General features: G+C 42.1%; 1 long non-coding RNA gene across 4 annotated transcripts in view; it reads right to left on the minus strand.

Moving 5' to 3' along the window:
- Positions 1 to 14,847, minus strand: part of LOC147696968 (uncharacterized) — a 628,335-nt gene that overhangs the window by 185,726 nt on the left and 427,762 nt on the right. The window contains exon 1 of one of the 4 annotated variants that reach the window (XR_015299276.1): positions 9,988 to 10,377. The exons of the other annotated variants lie outside the window; for them this stretch is intronic. This is a non-coding gene — a long non-coding RNA (uncharacterized LOC147696968). Of the gene's footprint in view, positions 1 to 9,987; positions 10,378 to 14,847 lie in introns of those variants that run through there. 4 annotated transcript variants of the gene reach the window in all.

Consider the following 14,847-nt stretch of genomic DNA (forward strand, 5'->3'; position numbering starts at 1 on the left):
CAAAATAAGTAAGCGTACAATTACGATTCACTCCTCTTTTCCAATATTTTAGGAGCTAATATGTTAAAAATGTATCTGCAGGTCAATCTTATAACAGCGATATTGTGATAGAAGTCCAAGCCCCACACAAATGCTGGTCTACTTTATGTGTTCACCTAGCCACTTCCAGCTTCATAATCCCAAATTGGTATTCGTGGACAGTGGAGCAAGGTAACCAGCCTACTTTTTTTCAAATAAGATCTTCCCTGTACTGCAGTGCATCAGTGATTAGTGTTTGCGTCTGCCTGCGGTGGATCACACCACCAATTACTTACAGAAACAGCTCAATTGACCCAGATGGGCTCTTGTTTTTTAAAAACAGAGACTATGTGTCACCTAAAGTATTGCTTGGTTTATTCCTTCTGGAAGCTATTAGTAATAAGTCACAATTTCGTTTTTCAGTTGCTGTTGGTGTGTTTTTATGTCAATATCTGCAATGGGTGGTCTCCTGCAAAGTTTGTGATTTGTGTGTTCCATCTTCTTTAGACTTTCTGAGAGATGCATTTGAAAATAGTTAGGTATGCCAAGAAGTGCTTTCTATCTTTTCTATGTTCTAAGAGGGAGATTGTTGTTACTGAATCACTGCTATAGCCAGGGCAGAACAGGCCTTTTATTCCACCAGGCATTTCCCAGAGGCCTAGAGCTGCTCCTTTCACGTTCCCCAGCTCCTCAAGGTTAACTGCAGCAGAAATGGCGAGGCATCAAAAGAATGAAAAGGAGAGGGGGGGAGTAGAAAGTTAACCATCAGAGAGGGAGAAGAGAGAGAGAATGGATAGAAAGAAGATAGCACGAGGGGATGAAGAGAGCGGAGTTGGTTTGTGAATTTTTGCCGGATCTGCTTTTGGTTACACAGGCCAACCCAGGCAACAGCCTGCATAAAGAACAACGGCCGAATAAAAACAAATTAGCATATTTACAAGCCTCTTACAACACTTCCTATGTTAAAAATGATGTCAAAGTGGCGCAAGGAGCTTGTAAATAAGCCCCAAAGTTTTTTTTAAAAGTTAGTGATTTTTGACGTGTCTCATGTGTATGTTTCACTTTCTTATACACTTTCTTTGAAACTACACTATGCCTGGGGTGGTAAAAGCACTGTTTTAGATCATAGATGCATGTGATGTGTGTTTGCAAAAATGTATGGCTGCCTACCAATTTATCCTTAAGAGACTTGACTGTGCTTTCACCCCATGTCCCAACGCCTTATCTAACATCTCTTCTATTAAAATAAGCCTTTCTGTAACTTATAAAGACAGACAGACCACTTCTTGTTCTACATGTTGAAATCCATCCAAAACCTGATGGCAGTGTCACTAAAATCTGCAGAAAAACAATGAAGTCTTATGTAAGTTTCAGAAGCCATGTGCTTATTGTCAGTTCCAGGATTTATCTTTTCACCTACGCTTTCTGACTTAGTATGCTGAGAACTCTCACACGTCTTTGATGTAATTGACCCTCTTAAAGTCCACCATTTTCATGCTCACACCGTACAGGGAAGGTCCGGCCCACAATCAAACCGGCTATCGTGCAAAAATGTGTTGGTGTGGTTAAAATTCCAACATTTGCATAACACTACAATTCAGGTGTTCCCCCAATATAATGTTGCAACTGAAAAAACAGACAATTTCAAATAAGTTTAACATACAAGTGCACGCAGTCTCCATACTTTCAGACACACACCGACAAAAGATAGTACAGAGCAACACAATTCACCACAACTTTGCAATACCTAACATCCAAAGTATGTGATTATCTAACTGGTTGACTGGATCAGCACTTGGGGCCTAAAAGTCTGTCTAGTGGAATAAAAACAGAAGAAGAACGATAGATCTGATTAAACCAGATCAGGGACAGAACTTAAAATTACATAAAAGTAGTGAATCGGAGTGGAAATCACACAAATAAATTATTCAACGTGTATAGCGGATGGTATGCAAATAATGAGGCCACAGACAATTTGAGGTATGTAATTGAGTACTCATGTGGTACTATTTTATGCACTCTTACATGTCTTAGTGAATTGGCCTCAAAATGTTTAAAATGGGAATGGCCATACACAATTAACATACATAGAACCGACCATGCCCTCTGTGCACTTTTACTAATAGGGGGTTGGAAGTTTTGCGAGCAATTGACAAGTCATATAAGAGAACATAAAAGAATCCTGTAGTACTGCTCCCTGCACTCACAAATGCTATACGAATCAACCCCAATTTGGTTTACCTTCATGAAAGCTCAAAGAGACTAATACAACGCAACTGTTGCTTTAAGCATTCCATGAGATGTAAAGGAATGAGCACGCTCTTTCAAATGTAATGCACGATACAAATTATTCTAAAGCAAAATAAAAAATGCATAATATATGGGTATTATTGGCTAATAGAATAAATACAACGCCAAATTAAGAGCGATGTTAGATTAGTACAACGCATCACTGAAATGGCAATTGACGAATAAAAGAACAAGTTGGCAAGTCCCTATTGCTAACATCAACATTTTAATGTCTGACTTTTCTTGGTGTATTAAAATATTCAGTTTGTACCAGATTACACTGAAGTTTACTAATACAGCATTCGCGTCCCTAGCTGAAAAGTATGACTATATCTTCAGCAGGGTTGAGCAAGTCAATTTCCTGGGCCACTGTTAATAACAGTTCTCTTATTATTTGACCCTTCACATATATGTTTTCGATATCTTATAGTACACCTTTTCACAGTTCTGAGGAACCTCACACATATAAAGGAAAATTCTTGTAAGTCATTAGACATCGGTGACTGCAATACAGAATACTGCTTTGGTGGAAAAAGAGGGCACATTCATTTGCACCATTTATGAAATTTGGGTAATAAGGAATGGAGTGAAAAGTAATGACCCCAGGGCATAGTGCAAACTCATTTCATGCTATTGCAATTCTGTTTACATAATGAGTTGAGAAAAAAATGTTCTCCACTTTTCAATATGATAAGGAAAATCAGTCTAGTATATTTTATTTCAAAAGTTGCAAATACTATGCAAAATGAGTTTGCTTTAAGGGTTGTTAAATAGAGCAGTTCATGGGCTATGATTTTCTTTCAGGCGTCTCTATTCCTTTAAGGAGTATTATAACCAATACCTTCTAAAAATACAGGGGGATATTCTCAAGAACGTGTGATAATTATCGCAAAATTAGCTTAACGAAACATCGCCGTCTACCGCGGGAAAATAATGTTGTGTTAAAATTGTATTCTCAACACAGCGGTACCATGCGATAGTCTCGCAATAACATGTCAAATGACTGAGTTAAAATGAAGGCAACACCTAAAAAATGCGAAACACGAATGTGAAAAAAGCGGCAATGTCCCAAATCTCGATACAAAAAAATCAGTGATAACAGTGATAGGCCCGCAATTCCCAAGCGTCATGCATGAAAATGCACTATAAAAGCAGGAAAAAAAATAATTTTTTCTACTGCGTAGCACCATGGACGCACCTGGACCAAGTGCAGAGGACAACGCGAACCCCACAAAGCCCACAGACGACCAGCAAGGAACCTCGGGTTGGGGAAGGCCAAGAAGAGGAAGACGCGGTTCAGTCCACAGGAAAACAGGATCATCATTACGGAAGTGATAGAACACTACCAACAACTGTTCGTCACCTCCAATGTGTCATTGGCAAAAAAGACATAAATATGGCAGACAATCTTGGACCATGTGAATGCAGTTGCAGCGTTGAGGAAGACAAAGGAAGAGGTCAAGAGGCGCTGAGATGATGTGAAGGGCAAAGCCAAGAAGAAACTCGATGCCAACATGAAAGCAGCAACGCAGATTGGAGGTGGGGGTCCTGCGGCACACCAGAAGCTAGATGACATGGAGAAAATGGTGGCCACAGTCATCAGTCGGGATACGGTGCCAGGAGTTGGGGATCCGGACACTGCTCAACATGGCCTGACACAACATCAACCTGGTGAGTAACGACCAGGGACTGGGAGGACGGGGGAGATGGGCACAATGGCACACATGCACAATTAAGTAGAGCACACTGCACACCCACAATGACTCTGGATCATGTCCCTGATCCCTGTGCCACACTGCAACACACATACAAACACCAAGTAGGCCCCCGTCCACCATGTGCCCAAAGGTGTCCCACCCTACGCATAACCAATCTCACCACCAACACATGTACATGTGCGAAACCCAGCAAAGATGCATATTTGTGAGCCACACTGACAATGCAAGTGACACTAAATGATGTTTAGAATGGCTGCAGTCCAATCATCATGACATTGTGCACGCCACAACACTGAGGTGGCTGAATGTGGACCACATCCAGAAAGGAGCAGGTCACACTCTGACACATCCACGTGCACAAACAACCCCTGACGTCAACAACGCATCTGCGGACAAACCATGCCCAAGAGTCACAACTCGACCAAGAGCCCAATTTACCCAAGTCCGCAACATCTCAGCACTGTAGAAGCACAGAAGTCAAATGCTCACCGCCTGAGAGGGATAAGGGTCAGCCAAATCAGAGCTGCAGGGGCGACTCACCCACAATGCAGCACACACACATAAGAAGAGCACCTCAACATAGACTACCATGTGTAAAAACTGCAACACTTTCACAACAGAACACGTGCAGGAAGCCAACTATAGCATAGAAGCCTTGCTTGGTCTCCAGCTGTTCCTGCACAGTGTGTGGAAAGTAAAGGTGCTGGGGTACCAAGCTGATGATGGCATCCAAGACAGGTGTGAGGAACTTGGATAGGGCTGAATGTGAGACTCCTCGACTCTGGCAGTTGTTGGTTGGGAGGTTCCAGAGGCCAACAGGTGCAGCACAGCCAGCAGCTTTGTCTGCGGAGGGATGTTGATTGTCCGCTGTGTTGGTACCGTCAGCATATGGGCAATGATGACCAGGATGCGGAGGATGGTTGTCCGTTTGAGCCTGTAGTGGGCAATGACATCCTCTGGTGTTAAGTTTGTGAGGCTGGTGCATTTTCTGAAGGTCTGCTGTCTTGGTCTGCCTCTGTGGCTGTCCGGAGGTTGGGGGTCCTGAGGGTGGTGGTGGTGGGTGTTGTGGCCCTCTTGGGGCTCTGAGCTGATGATCAGTAGCTCCATGGCATCTGTTGTTCTTCTGGTGTAGCCGTGGGCTTTGCTCCCATTTCTGGTGCAGAGTATCGTCCGACTTAATGCCTGGTAAGAGCATGTGTTAATTCCCTGCTGCTAACGCGCCTTATCGCATGTTTTGTGATCTTATTGCTGATCTGGCTGGTCGTTGAGAATGTTGCGAAGTACTGTTGTTGCGACTTTTTGCTCGGGAACGCCTATTCTGTATCTCATTAGCGATAGTTGCCGGTGTCATCTGTGGTGATGCTTTTTTGCTGGCGATATCTGCTGTTAACACCAGCATGTGAATAGGGCAATAAATCTATCGCCACTTTGGCTGCGATAAAGTGTCGCTAACTCAGCGATAAGTCCTTGAGAATATGCCCCATAGTTTTACAATCTGTTTCCATCATGTCTTCCATAGTGTGGAACCTTTTAGAGTTATGGGCTGGAGCAAAATCAGTTTTCTCCATTCTGTATTATGCAAAAGTAAATAAAGGTATAAATGGATTACTACTTTTTGTCCATAAGCAAATTTTCTGCAATGTGCACCTGGTGATATATAATAACATGCCTCATATATTTTACGGTGGAAGCAGGCAGCCTGGTCCTCAGATGAATTTAGAAAAATGTTCTATTAGGTCAGGGTAGTACAGAGCAGGTTTAAGTATTATTTGAGGGGTTTTTTTTGCTCTATGCCTAGCTTGAACCAGGTGTGAAGACAAAGTAGTTGAGTCATTAGCTCCAAAGTAATTAGGTATTATGGGCTTGACGTACGGCAGTCTGAACTGGTGGTTGCTAAAAAAAATACCTACTTGGTGCCCAAGAAAGCTGGCCGTTGACAGCAAACAAAATACAGATTCGTCTTAATGCATTTCAGAAAATTTTAATCTCATCACTGTCACTGGATAACACAAAATCTCTAGCAAGCTTAGTATAACACCAATGAATACAAACGAGTGCAATACATGTAAGAGTATGCTGGACTTTTCCAACAGTGACTTATTTTCTTGGCTGAAAACAAGTTATATTTTAAATTAGCACTATCCTAAAAATTAAGTTCATGTATAAAGCAAGTGACTTAAAATAGGGTGATGCCTCAAAGATAACTTGCAAAACTACAAGTGCTATTTCCAACATCTACAGGTGGGGGTGAAAATCAGGTGTAATGTGCACGCAGATGATGTAACAGCTATGGGAATTGGAATTGTCCTTGCTATCAGAAAAGCAAACATACGAAAAGTACTGCCTGTGCCTTAAACCAACACACTGTAAAGGGGATGGCATAGGGAAAGTGGAGGTATTACAATTAGGGCTTTGTTTGACCATTAGCAATATGTGATTATAGCTTCCCACTGACACGCTGCCAAGATCTGCCTAAAGCCAGCTACTACAGAAGCAGACTCACCTTGAACCTGCTACATCTCCTTACAAAAATCCTACAAATTATAAGGAAGGGCTGCTGAATGATTAAGGGTTCAGTAGTGGGTCATGGAAACGTGCGTCAAGATAGTGGCAGCCACACCACATTAAGGCTTAGGGCACACAGCAACATCACTCCCACACAGCTGTGGCTCCACCCCAGCCCTTCTAGTCACCATCATGTTCAGAAGGTCAGGAATCTCCAGCATAGCCCATGTACCTCAAAGATGGGCTATGAGCTAGACATTTCTTTCCACCAACCTTCTACATTGACACTCACCCAAACAGAGTTGCCTAGTTATGCTTAACGATCCAAGCAGCAGTTGTTCAAGGATGTTCGCATACGGGCAAATCTCGTTTTCAGGCAACCGCAATCCCGGGTAAAAGTATTTCTTTACCACAAGCATCTAAATCTCTTGAACATTTTGGCCAGCAGAGCTTATGGAGTAAAAAAAGGCACTAGTTCAGGTAGTGTAATCCATTTAGGCCACAGTCGCGGTTTGGCTATAATAATTGTATGACAAGCTGAGTATGTATGTCAAACTAATATGTGTTCATCACTCAGCTGACCTTAAGGATTCCATTGCAGGAAGGGCATTATAAATGACAAAGAAAATAGAGAGAAAATCAGGTTGAAATGATGTTATACGGTGGTGGAAGATTTTGCGCTTTAACACAGCTGCAATCATCGTTACTTAAGAGTGGCGTCAGAGTTTTGGGGTGCATTGCATTCCATATGACGTTTGCCTTCATAAAATGGAGGCAACTCTCATGACTCCGTATGCTTTGCGCACCCGAAGGAACGTTTTTTCTTTACACTTGGAAAACAGCTAAATGGACTATTATTTTACAGGTCAGCAGGGCAGATGTAAACATTAAAACTGGTGTTTGAATATTTGGACGAGTTAGAAGGAATGAATTGTTGGTTATCCTCAAAATACTTTTAAAACTGCGGTGTGCCTTACCTCGTTAAATCATTCAATAAGGGCCTCTGAGGTCCTTTTGATATTATTGTGTTACTGAACGATTTAAAGTAATGGAAAATACTATATGCATTTTACAGACTAACTCAACTCAAGACCAGAAAGTGAAATTCCAATGTTTCTCTTGTCCATCTAGTTTTCTTGAGTAACTTTGATACACTATGACTTAAAATACTACGCTGCTAGATCTGGTGCCTAGCAAATTGTACGGTAACACCAACATGAGTATGTACTAGGGAGAAAAAAACACCAACAGACAAGCAAGACTGAAATAGCAATATTTAACATAAATTATTACAACAAACACTATCCACATGATAAGATATGTCACATTAACACAAGGTAAATTTAATTTTTATGTGTAATTAAAATAAGATGAAAAATGTTTCTGCCGTTGGTATTTTAAATACCAGGCCCAAAGGGAAATTATCAAGTACAATTCTACCGAACTATTCAAATATTAATGCCATAGGCAGCAAGTCATAACTCTTCCAGTTATCAAGTAGTAAACTTTGAAAGGCTATAGTTTTATGAGGACCATGAAAGGCTGCTGTCTCAAATAGGGATTCAGATTAAATACTTTGCACAGCAAACCTAGCAGTTGTTCACAAATGCCTGCAAAATATTAACTTCCCGCCTCCCCCCACCACCAATTCCCCAAATCCCAGACACCTTTCCTCCACGAAATGTCAATACAGAACTTTCATGCAGGATCAGACTTATTTTTATTCCTTGCAAAAACATTAGTAAACTTCGTTGTCTAGCTAGGAGTTTTTATTAATATCTATCGAGCAGGTATGAGCCTTTCTCGCCCTTTTTCTGTGTAAAAAAGCAGTGGAGACCGTGGTGCACACTCACCGAGCCACAGCTGTTTATTTGTCTTCAAATGTTACACATATCGGAAGTTTCACGAAAGTGTGTTACACTTTCTACATTTCTGTTTGAAACAGTAGACTTTATCTCTAGAGGAAAACGATGCTTGAAAGGCTTGAAAGTGTCACAAAACACATTTGAAAGTAATGGTTGAAAATGAGACAATAAGAATAATAATCAATGTTTGATAAATGGCTTTCTTATTCTCATTCTGTCCTCTCAGTGGGACTAGCATTTATTTACACGCTGCACATACATATTTTTTCATATATATATATATACATATATATATAATATATATATATAAATATATATAAAATTGTTATTATTATTATTATTATTTTTTACCCCGAGTCAGATAAATGCAGTCCCGTTGGGAGGAACGAATGAGAATTCTGATTCATAATCTAGCTAAACTTTTCACAACTGAACTTCACAACTGCTATACAAAAAAAGCCGGGCAAAAACGAAGGCCCAGCTCGACATGTGTGGCTATAGAAAGTGGAAGGGAGGGGGAAAGAGAGAGAGAGCGTGCTTCACCCAAGCTGCTTAAAATGACATCATTACTCCCAACTGCTAACCAAAGACAAATGCAGTTTAAATGTAAATCAACGCCAGACATTTTAATGCTTTACCACACACTGAGCATGTACTCCGCATGGTTAATAAGCGAAGCTTCCGAACGTAACTTATAGAGTATAAACGTGAGCCACATAAACCACGTTCGGCCCTTTACAACTGCAAACTCCACTTCAAGTTGCCCGGCACATTACCATTCCTTTTGTGTGGCACGGGGTGTCATGCTTTGTGTGCACGAGTGCTTTATGGGCAAGTATGAAGGTATGCAGGGCTCTCGCCGTTTTACACAGCCAAGCTCACACAATCACCAAAAACAACCACAAAACCGCAGTTGATATGTTCCTGGTGTTTTAACAGCGGCCAATGAAACGCGGCTTTTTTACAGTACACCCTACAAAGCAGCGCTTGTTCCTCACACACGTTTTCTTCAAGTTCGCCTGCTGCAACCAAATATCCCCAACTACCTATGCCAGTCCTTCACCTAAGTTAGGCTTGTTTGTTCGAAAGAGCACAAGATATTTTTTTCTAATTTTGTTAAATGATTTTGTATTATTTTTCCTTAAAATACAGTACAATTACGAATTACTTATGCTCACGTGTCAACTCTGAATACAATGAAGCACTGAAACTATCCCCGGAAGAAAAACGGAGCCAAAGATGACACAGACGAAACAAAAAGACCACACAATGGCAGAGCAAGCATGCATAATAAGGGAAAGTCGCATAATATGCAAACAGAGGTCAAGTACTCCACGCCTAGGTAGAGTCAAATAACATGTTCTTTTTATGCATAAAAACCCACAGCTTGTGAATCTTTCTTGAAAGCTGCACAAAACTTTTTTTAAAGGTTAACACACTCACCCAAGTAACACGCAAGAATGTACACATTTTCCATCAGTTACGTGCAAAGCAGGTGACAGCACAAGTATGTTACTCTTGCAATAAAAAACGAAACAAACAATCGGTGGAATCAGAAACAAACTTTTAGAAGCAATTTTTTTTATACTTACGCGCACCTCGAAGTATTTTGAGTTGGAGAAACATTGTATTTCTGCGGAAGAGTGCACTGCACGTACGAGGGTGCATCGCACACAGCTCGGTCGGAGCAGCCGGCCATGCTGCTCACACAACGCCCGGACTTGCAGAGACGCTTCCGACGGTGGCCCAAGAGCGCGGCAAAAGTTCTTTGCAACAGGGCAAAATCCAGAGAAAGCGAATGGCTCCTCGAGCGCTGCACAGAGTCATTTTGACATGCCTACACAACTAGCCGAGGCAGCTTTCAGACAGGATTTCGAATCACACACAAAGAAAAAAGAAAAAAAAAAAGCTCCGGGTTCTCTTACAGAAAGCTCGCCGTTGGGAAGTTGGTTTTGGCGCGGGGCCAAAATTCATGAGCAAAGCGGGGCCTCATTACCAATTCATGGCAGCCTTCAGCGCTAACAAAAAATGTGACCCAACAGGCTAACTGAACGCCTAAAATTAAAAACTGTGAGACAAAGCCAGCTCACTTAATATTCCTTCCAGGACAGCACATAACTATTTGCAGGAAAAGTCCCATTTACTGTATCTCGGCGCTGGCTTTAATTAGCTGGGACCCTCGTGAAGTTTTTTTATTTTTAAGTTGTGGAGTCGATTTTTAAATCACGTTTCTGGAAACGTATTTGCTGCAAACATTTGCACGAAGTAAAGATTTTCGTCCACTTTAATCAGCACGACCCGATTGCAGGACACACCATTTTGTTTTTAACAAACACAACATCAGTGAATTCATATTAACTAGAACACAATTACAATGTAACAGGGCCAGAAATATACAAAAACTACCGCGAATGCTAACCTATATATATCTTAGTGAATTAAAAGGATTCTCGGGCAGCCTTTTCGGGAGAGGGTGTTTCAGGGAGTCTCACCTGACGTCGTCTGCTCTTCTGTGGATCAAAAATCAGTTTGCTGCTGCCCAGGCACAGAGATATGCTTTCAGTCGCCATAAAGGCCCCTTTCTACTGAGCCGGCGCTGTAAGGCGGGTTCTCTACACCGTGTTGAGACTGAGAGTGGGGCGCGTCAGCAGCATCCAATGCAACAAAAAAATAAATTACTTTATGCACAGTCAGAGCTCCCTATTAAAGAATACTCGATACATATGTGCAAAAAAATCAAAGTCATTTTGGAAAGGAAGTTTTTGGGGTGCAACATGAGGGTGGGCTATTCCAGGGAAGAGGGGCCCAGGCTAGGCGAGGATCTCAATAGGAGGAGAAGCGTCCTGGGCCACGAGCCAATGGAATGACTTTGTTTGACCCAGCTGCCAATCTCCCCCCAAGCACTGCGCCAGACTAAACACTGACACTATTTTAACTCAAATCAGGCCGCTGCAGCTGTTTGCTTTCCGGCTCTGAGCTATGCTCAGCAGCCATTATGACTCTGCAAAGCACACAGCGCAGTTAGGGCTGAGCTGCAGAACTAGGTTCAGACTGGATCTGTCATGTAGGGGCGAGCCGTTTCAAATAATGTCCCCTGGTTGGTAAGAAGGAAGCCATTCTAATCCTGAGAAAGTCAGACATTTCTATTCAAGTCAATTCGTGTACCAGTGGTTGGTCTTTCTACATTGCAAGAACAATGTGTCACTTGGAAAGCGCGGCATGCAAACAACATTATAATATGTAAGTGCAAAACAATAACATTATCCCGGGTAATATGGAATGTGGACCCTTATGTACTGTTTTAAAAAAAAAAGTATTTATGCTTTATCGGTAGCCCTACCTGATGACAGAAGGCACCACCAGACAACAAACACTACAGTACATTCCGATGACACCATGTCTGAAGTTCTTAATAACTGAGTAGTGGTGTAGAAGACGGTAAAACACAGAGGATGTGGAAAGATGAAACAGATGGGCCCTTCATAGCTGTTCATTCTGGAGTCACCATTGGTCTTAGATGCTCAGTCATTGAACTGGGGAAGCTATGGCTGAAGGTTCATATCAAACAAGGCCCTCATTCGAAAGCTGAAGGAAATCCATAAGAGGTGGGTCCAGGGCCGCACCGGCCTTTTATTCCATCAGGGGCTTCCCATTGGGCAGGAACCATTGGAGGCCAGTTTTAAAAGTACGGAGCCACTGCTGGTGCCTTTGTCACTTTCGCCAGTTCCTGGAGACTAATTGCAAGAGGCAAACAGGCTTCAAAATTGAGAAAGAAAGAGAGGGTTGGAGAGCAAACAATCCGAGAGAGGGCGAGAACTTGTGGAGGGAAAAAATGGAGAGAGTAGAGGAATGGAGCAGGGATAGATTGAATATTTTTGCCAATTCTGTTTTTGGTTTCCCAGTCTGTCCCATCGCGAGGTTTCAAAAGACTTTAACGTTTTTGGAAGTCCGTATTCAGTACAAAAGAGTGCCCTGATATGTAGATCCCTTTAAGTACAGCGATCAATCATCAACACACTTGTATCTAAAGAGAAGAGGTCAGAGAGAGCACAATCCTAGAGCATATGTACATGAGAGACTAATAGGTCACATAGTATCAACAATGTCTAAACTGTATGTATCCTGAGGTTTCAATTCAGGACAAGACAAAGGAGCAGGTAAAGTTCACGTTCATGTTTTCATATTCTTTATTTGAAGATCCATAAAATTTGAGTTGATAAAAACAGCCGACACGTGTTTCGTCAGTACTAACAATCAGTACTCAGACTTTTTCAAGGCTATAAAGTGGGAATATCACGGCGCATGTAACCTCGTGTCATATGCATATGACAATAATAGTAGGACTCGCGAATCAATGTAAAGACCAATGGTCCATGTACTCCAATAAGAGCATTCGGAGTGTAATTGCACAAATTGTGGCAGCTCAAAGTATCAGGTTGAAATCAATAAAGGATAAACAAAATCCACAAGGGTTTATGGATATTTTCAATAAGAGTGAGCAATTAGGGCTCCCTGTAGAAGTAAACGAGTGATATCCCACAGAAGATCAAGTGACAAGGTCCTGGGTCAGGATAATATAGCAAACGGGGCACAGCGCACGGGTAGTGTAAGACTGCTGTGATCGGGCCTCGAGGAGGTGTGGAGGCGATGGTATTACGTGTGGCACCACATGATAATGACGCCTGGAAACCACTTGTATCTAACTTGGGTGGATAACAAGAATGTTTGAGGTGCAGGCGCCTCAACAGCTGGTAAGACATAAAGAGTCTTCATAAATATACAGGAGCAGAATCTGGTGATGGCTTGCACATGAGGCATAAGGGTCTTAAATTGTGATATCTTGGCTTGGAAACCAGCGTAGGGTGCTTAAGGTTTTCAGACCTGGCAGGATGCAGTCGATAGTCTTCTGACCATATATGAATATGAGCGAGGCAAAGTGATTTAGCATTCTTTGCAGCTCTGTAATGTCATTTTTCAGCAGCCTGGGGCACTGTGCATTAGAGTACTCCAGCCATGTACTAAGTCCAGTGGGCACAACTTCCATCGACTCTGGTACACTTTTGGGTTCACTGTAGAGTGCCGCAGCAGAGAGGAAATTCCTAGCAGAAGATACAGTAAAAAAGTGTTGATGAATGGGAACAAAGCGTGAATGTATTCCCAAACACAACATATTGCACTGCATTTTGGTCTTTTTACTAACAGGTTTAATAAAGCGCATATTAACAACATCATCATAGTAGAATATTTGTGTATTCCAAATTAGACCATTCACAATCTGCATGGATGAATTCATGTTTCTAAAATGCGAGCAAATCACACAAACAGAAATGGAAACCTGGACATACCTAACATGCATTCTAGAATATGGGCTGCTAGTCTTCAGAACAATCAGATGGCTGTTTAGGCGAAAGCACAGTACTATAGAAAAGTGCAAACTTCTTTGGGCTCTCTGTATAAGTATGTTGCTGTTATGCATGAGGTCATAAATCTCTGTGCCATACTCTGAAGTCCTGAACGGAAATGTAATGAGGTTCTCAACTTCTCCACCAACACAACTAAAGGTTCTGTTATGTGAAGTAAAGCATTTTGGTCATCATTCCCCAACCGGATTGCAACTTGGTGCTGAGATACAGGAACGCCTTCTCAAAACACAACACCTGCTGTCCCCAACCCAGATGTGGTAGTCTATTAGAACACAGCTCAGTGAGAGAAATGCTGGATCTGAATCGTGCAGTACAGGTACCACACACGTCTATGGTGTGCTTGGTTGGTAGTGTGCGACTTTGTAGTGTGATCTATATTGTAAATATTCCGATCCCATTACTGATGACCAAAGTGGTGCTCTTATTGTGGTTTGGTTGCTGCATCTTGGCATGTTGTTGGGTGATAGAACTAAGAGGTGGGATTCTTGGGCTTTTAAGACACAAGTGTGTCGATGGAGAAAGGTGAGTAAATGCAGTGTGGCTTAGGTGGGAAGTATTTAGTGTTGTGCGTGTGTGTTTAGGCAGGCTGCTCATATTGCTTTGATGTAAAAGTATAGGAGCAGCAATGTGTGAAGTGGAGCCAAGGAGAGTGATGTTGCCGTGATAGTGTAATTGAACTTAAGGGAGGAATCCATGGATCAGTGCATGTGGTTGCGCCCACATCCTTGAGGGGTGAGGGGGGATTAAACCAGGTTCAGTTGGGAGCAGTCAAAAATGTGATGTCATTCATTCCCTCAAAGTGATGGTAAGTGTTTCTGTCTGCTCGCTGTGTGACTCTTCAGTATCAATTTGTGAAGAACCAAGCCTTCAGTGCCTTCCAGAATTTCAGGTGATCATGGGTGTTTGCCTGCACTGCGAGAGTGCTCCAAAGTTTTGCTGCCTGTACAGAGAGGGAGGTATCACCTACTAATTACTTCTTCTCTGTAGATACCCTCTAGACTCAAACCTCTCGCTTAAAGAACACACTGG

Source organism: Lissotriton vulgaris, chromosome 8 (assembly GCF_964263255.1).
Source record: "Lissotriton vulgaris chromosome 8, aLisVul1.2, whole genome shotgun sequence".
NCBI lineage: Eukaryota > Metazoa > Chordata > Amphibia > Caudata > Salamandridae > Lissotriton > Lissotriton vulgaris.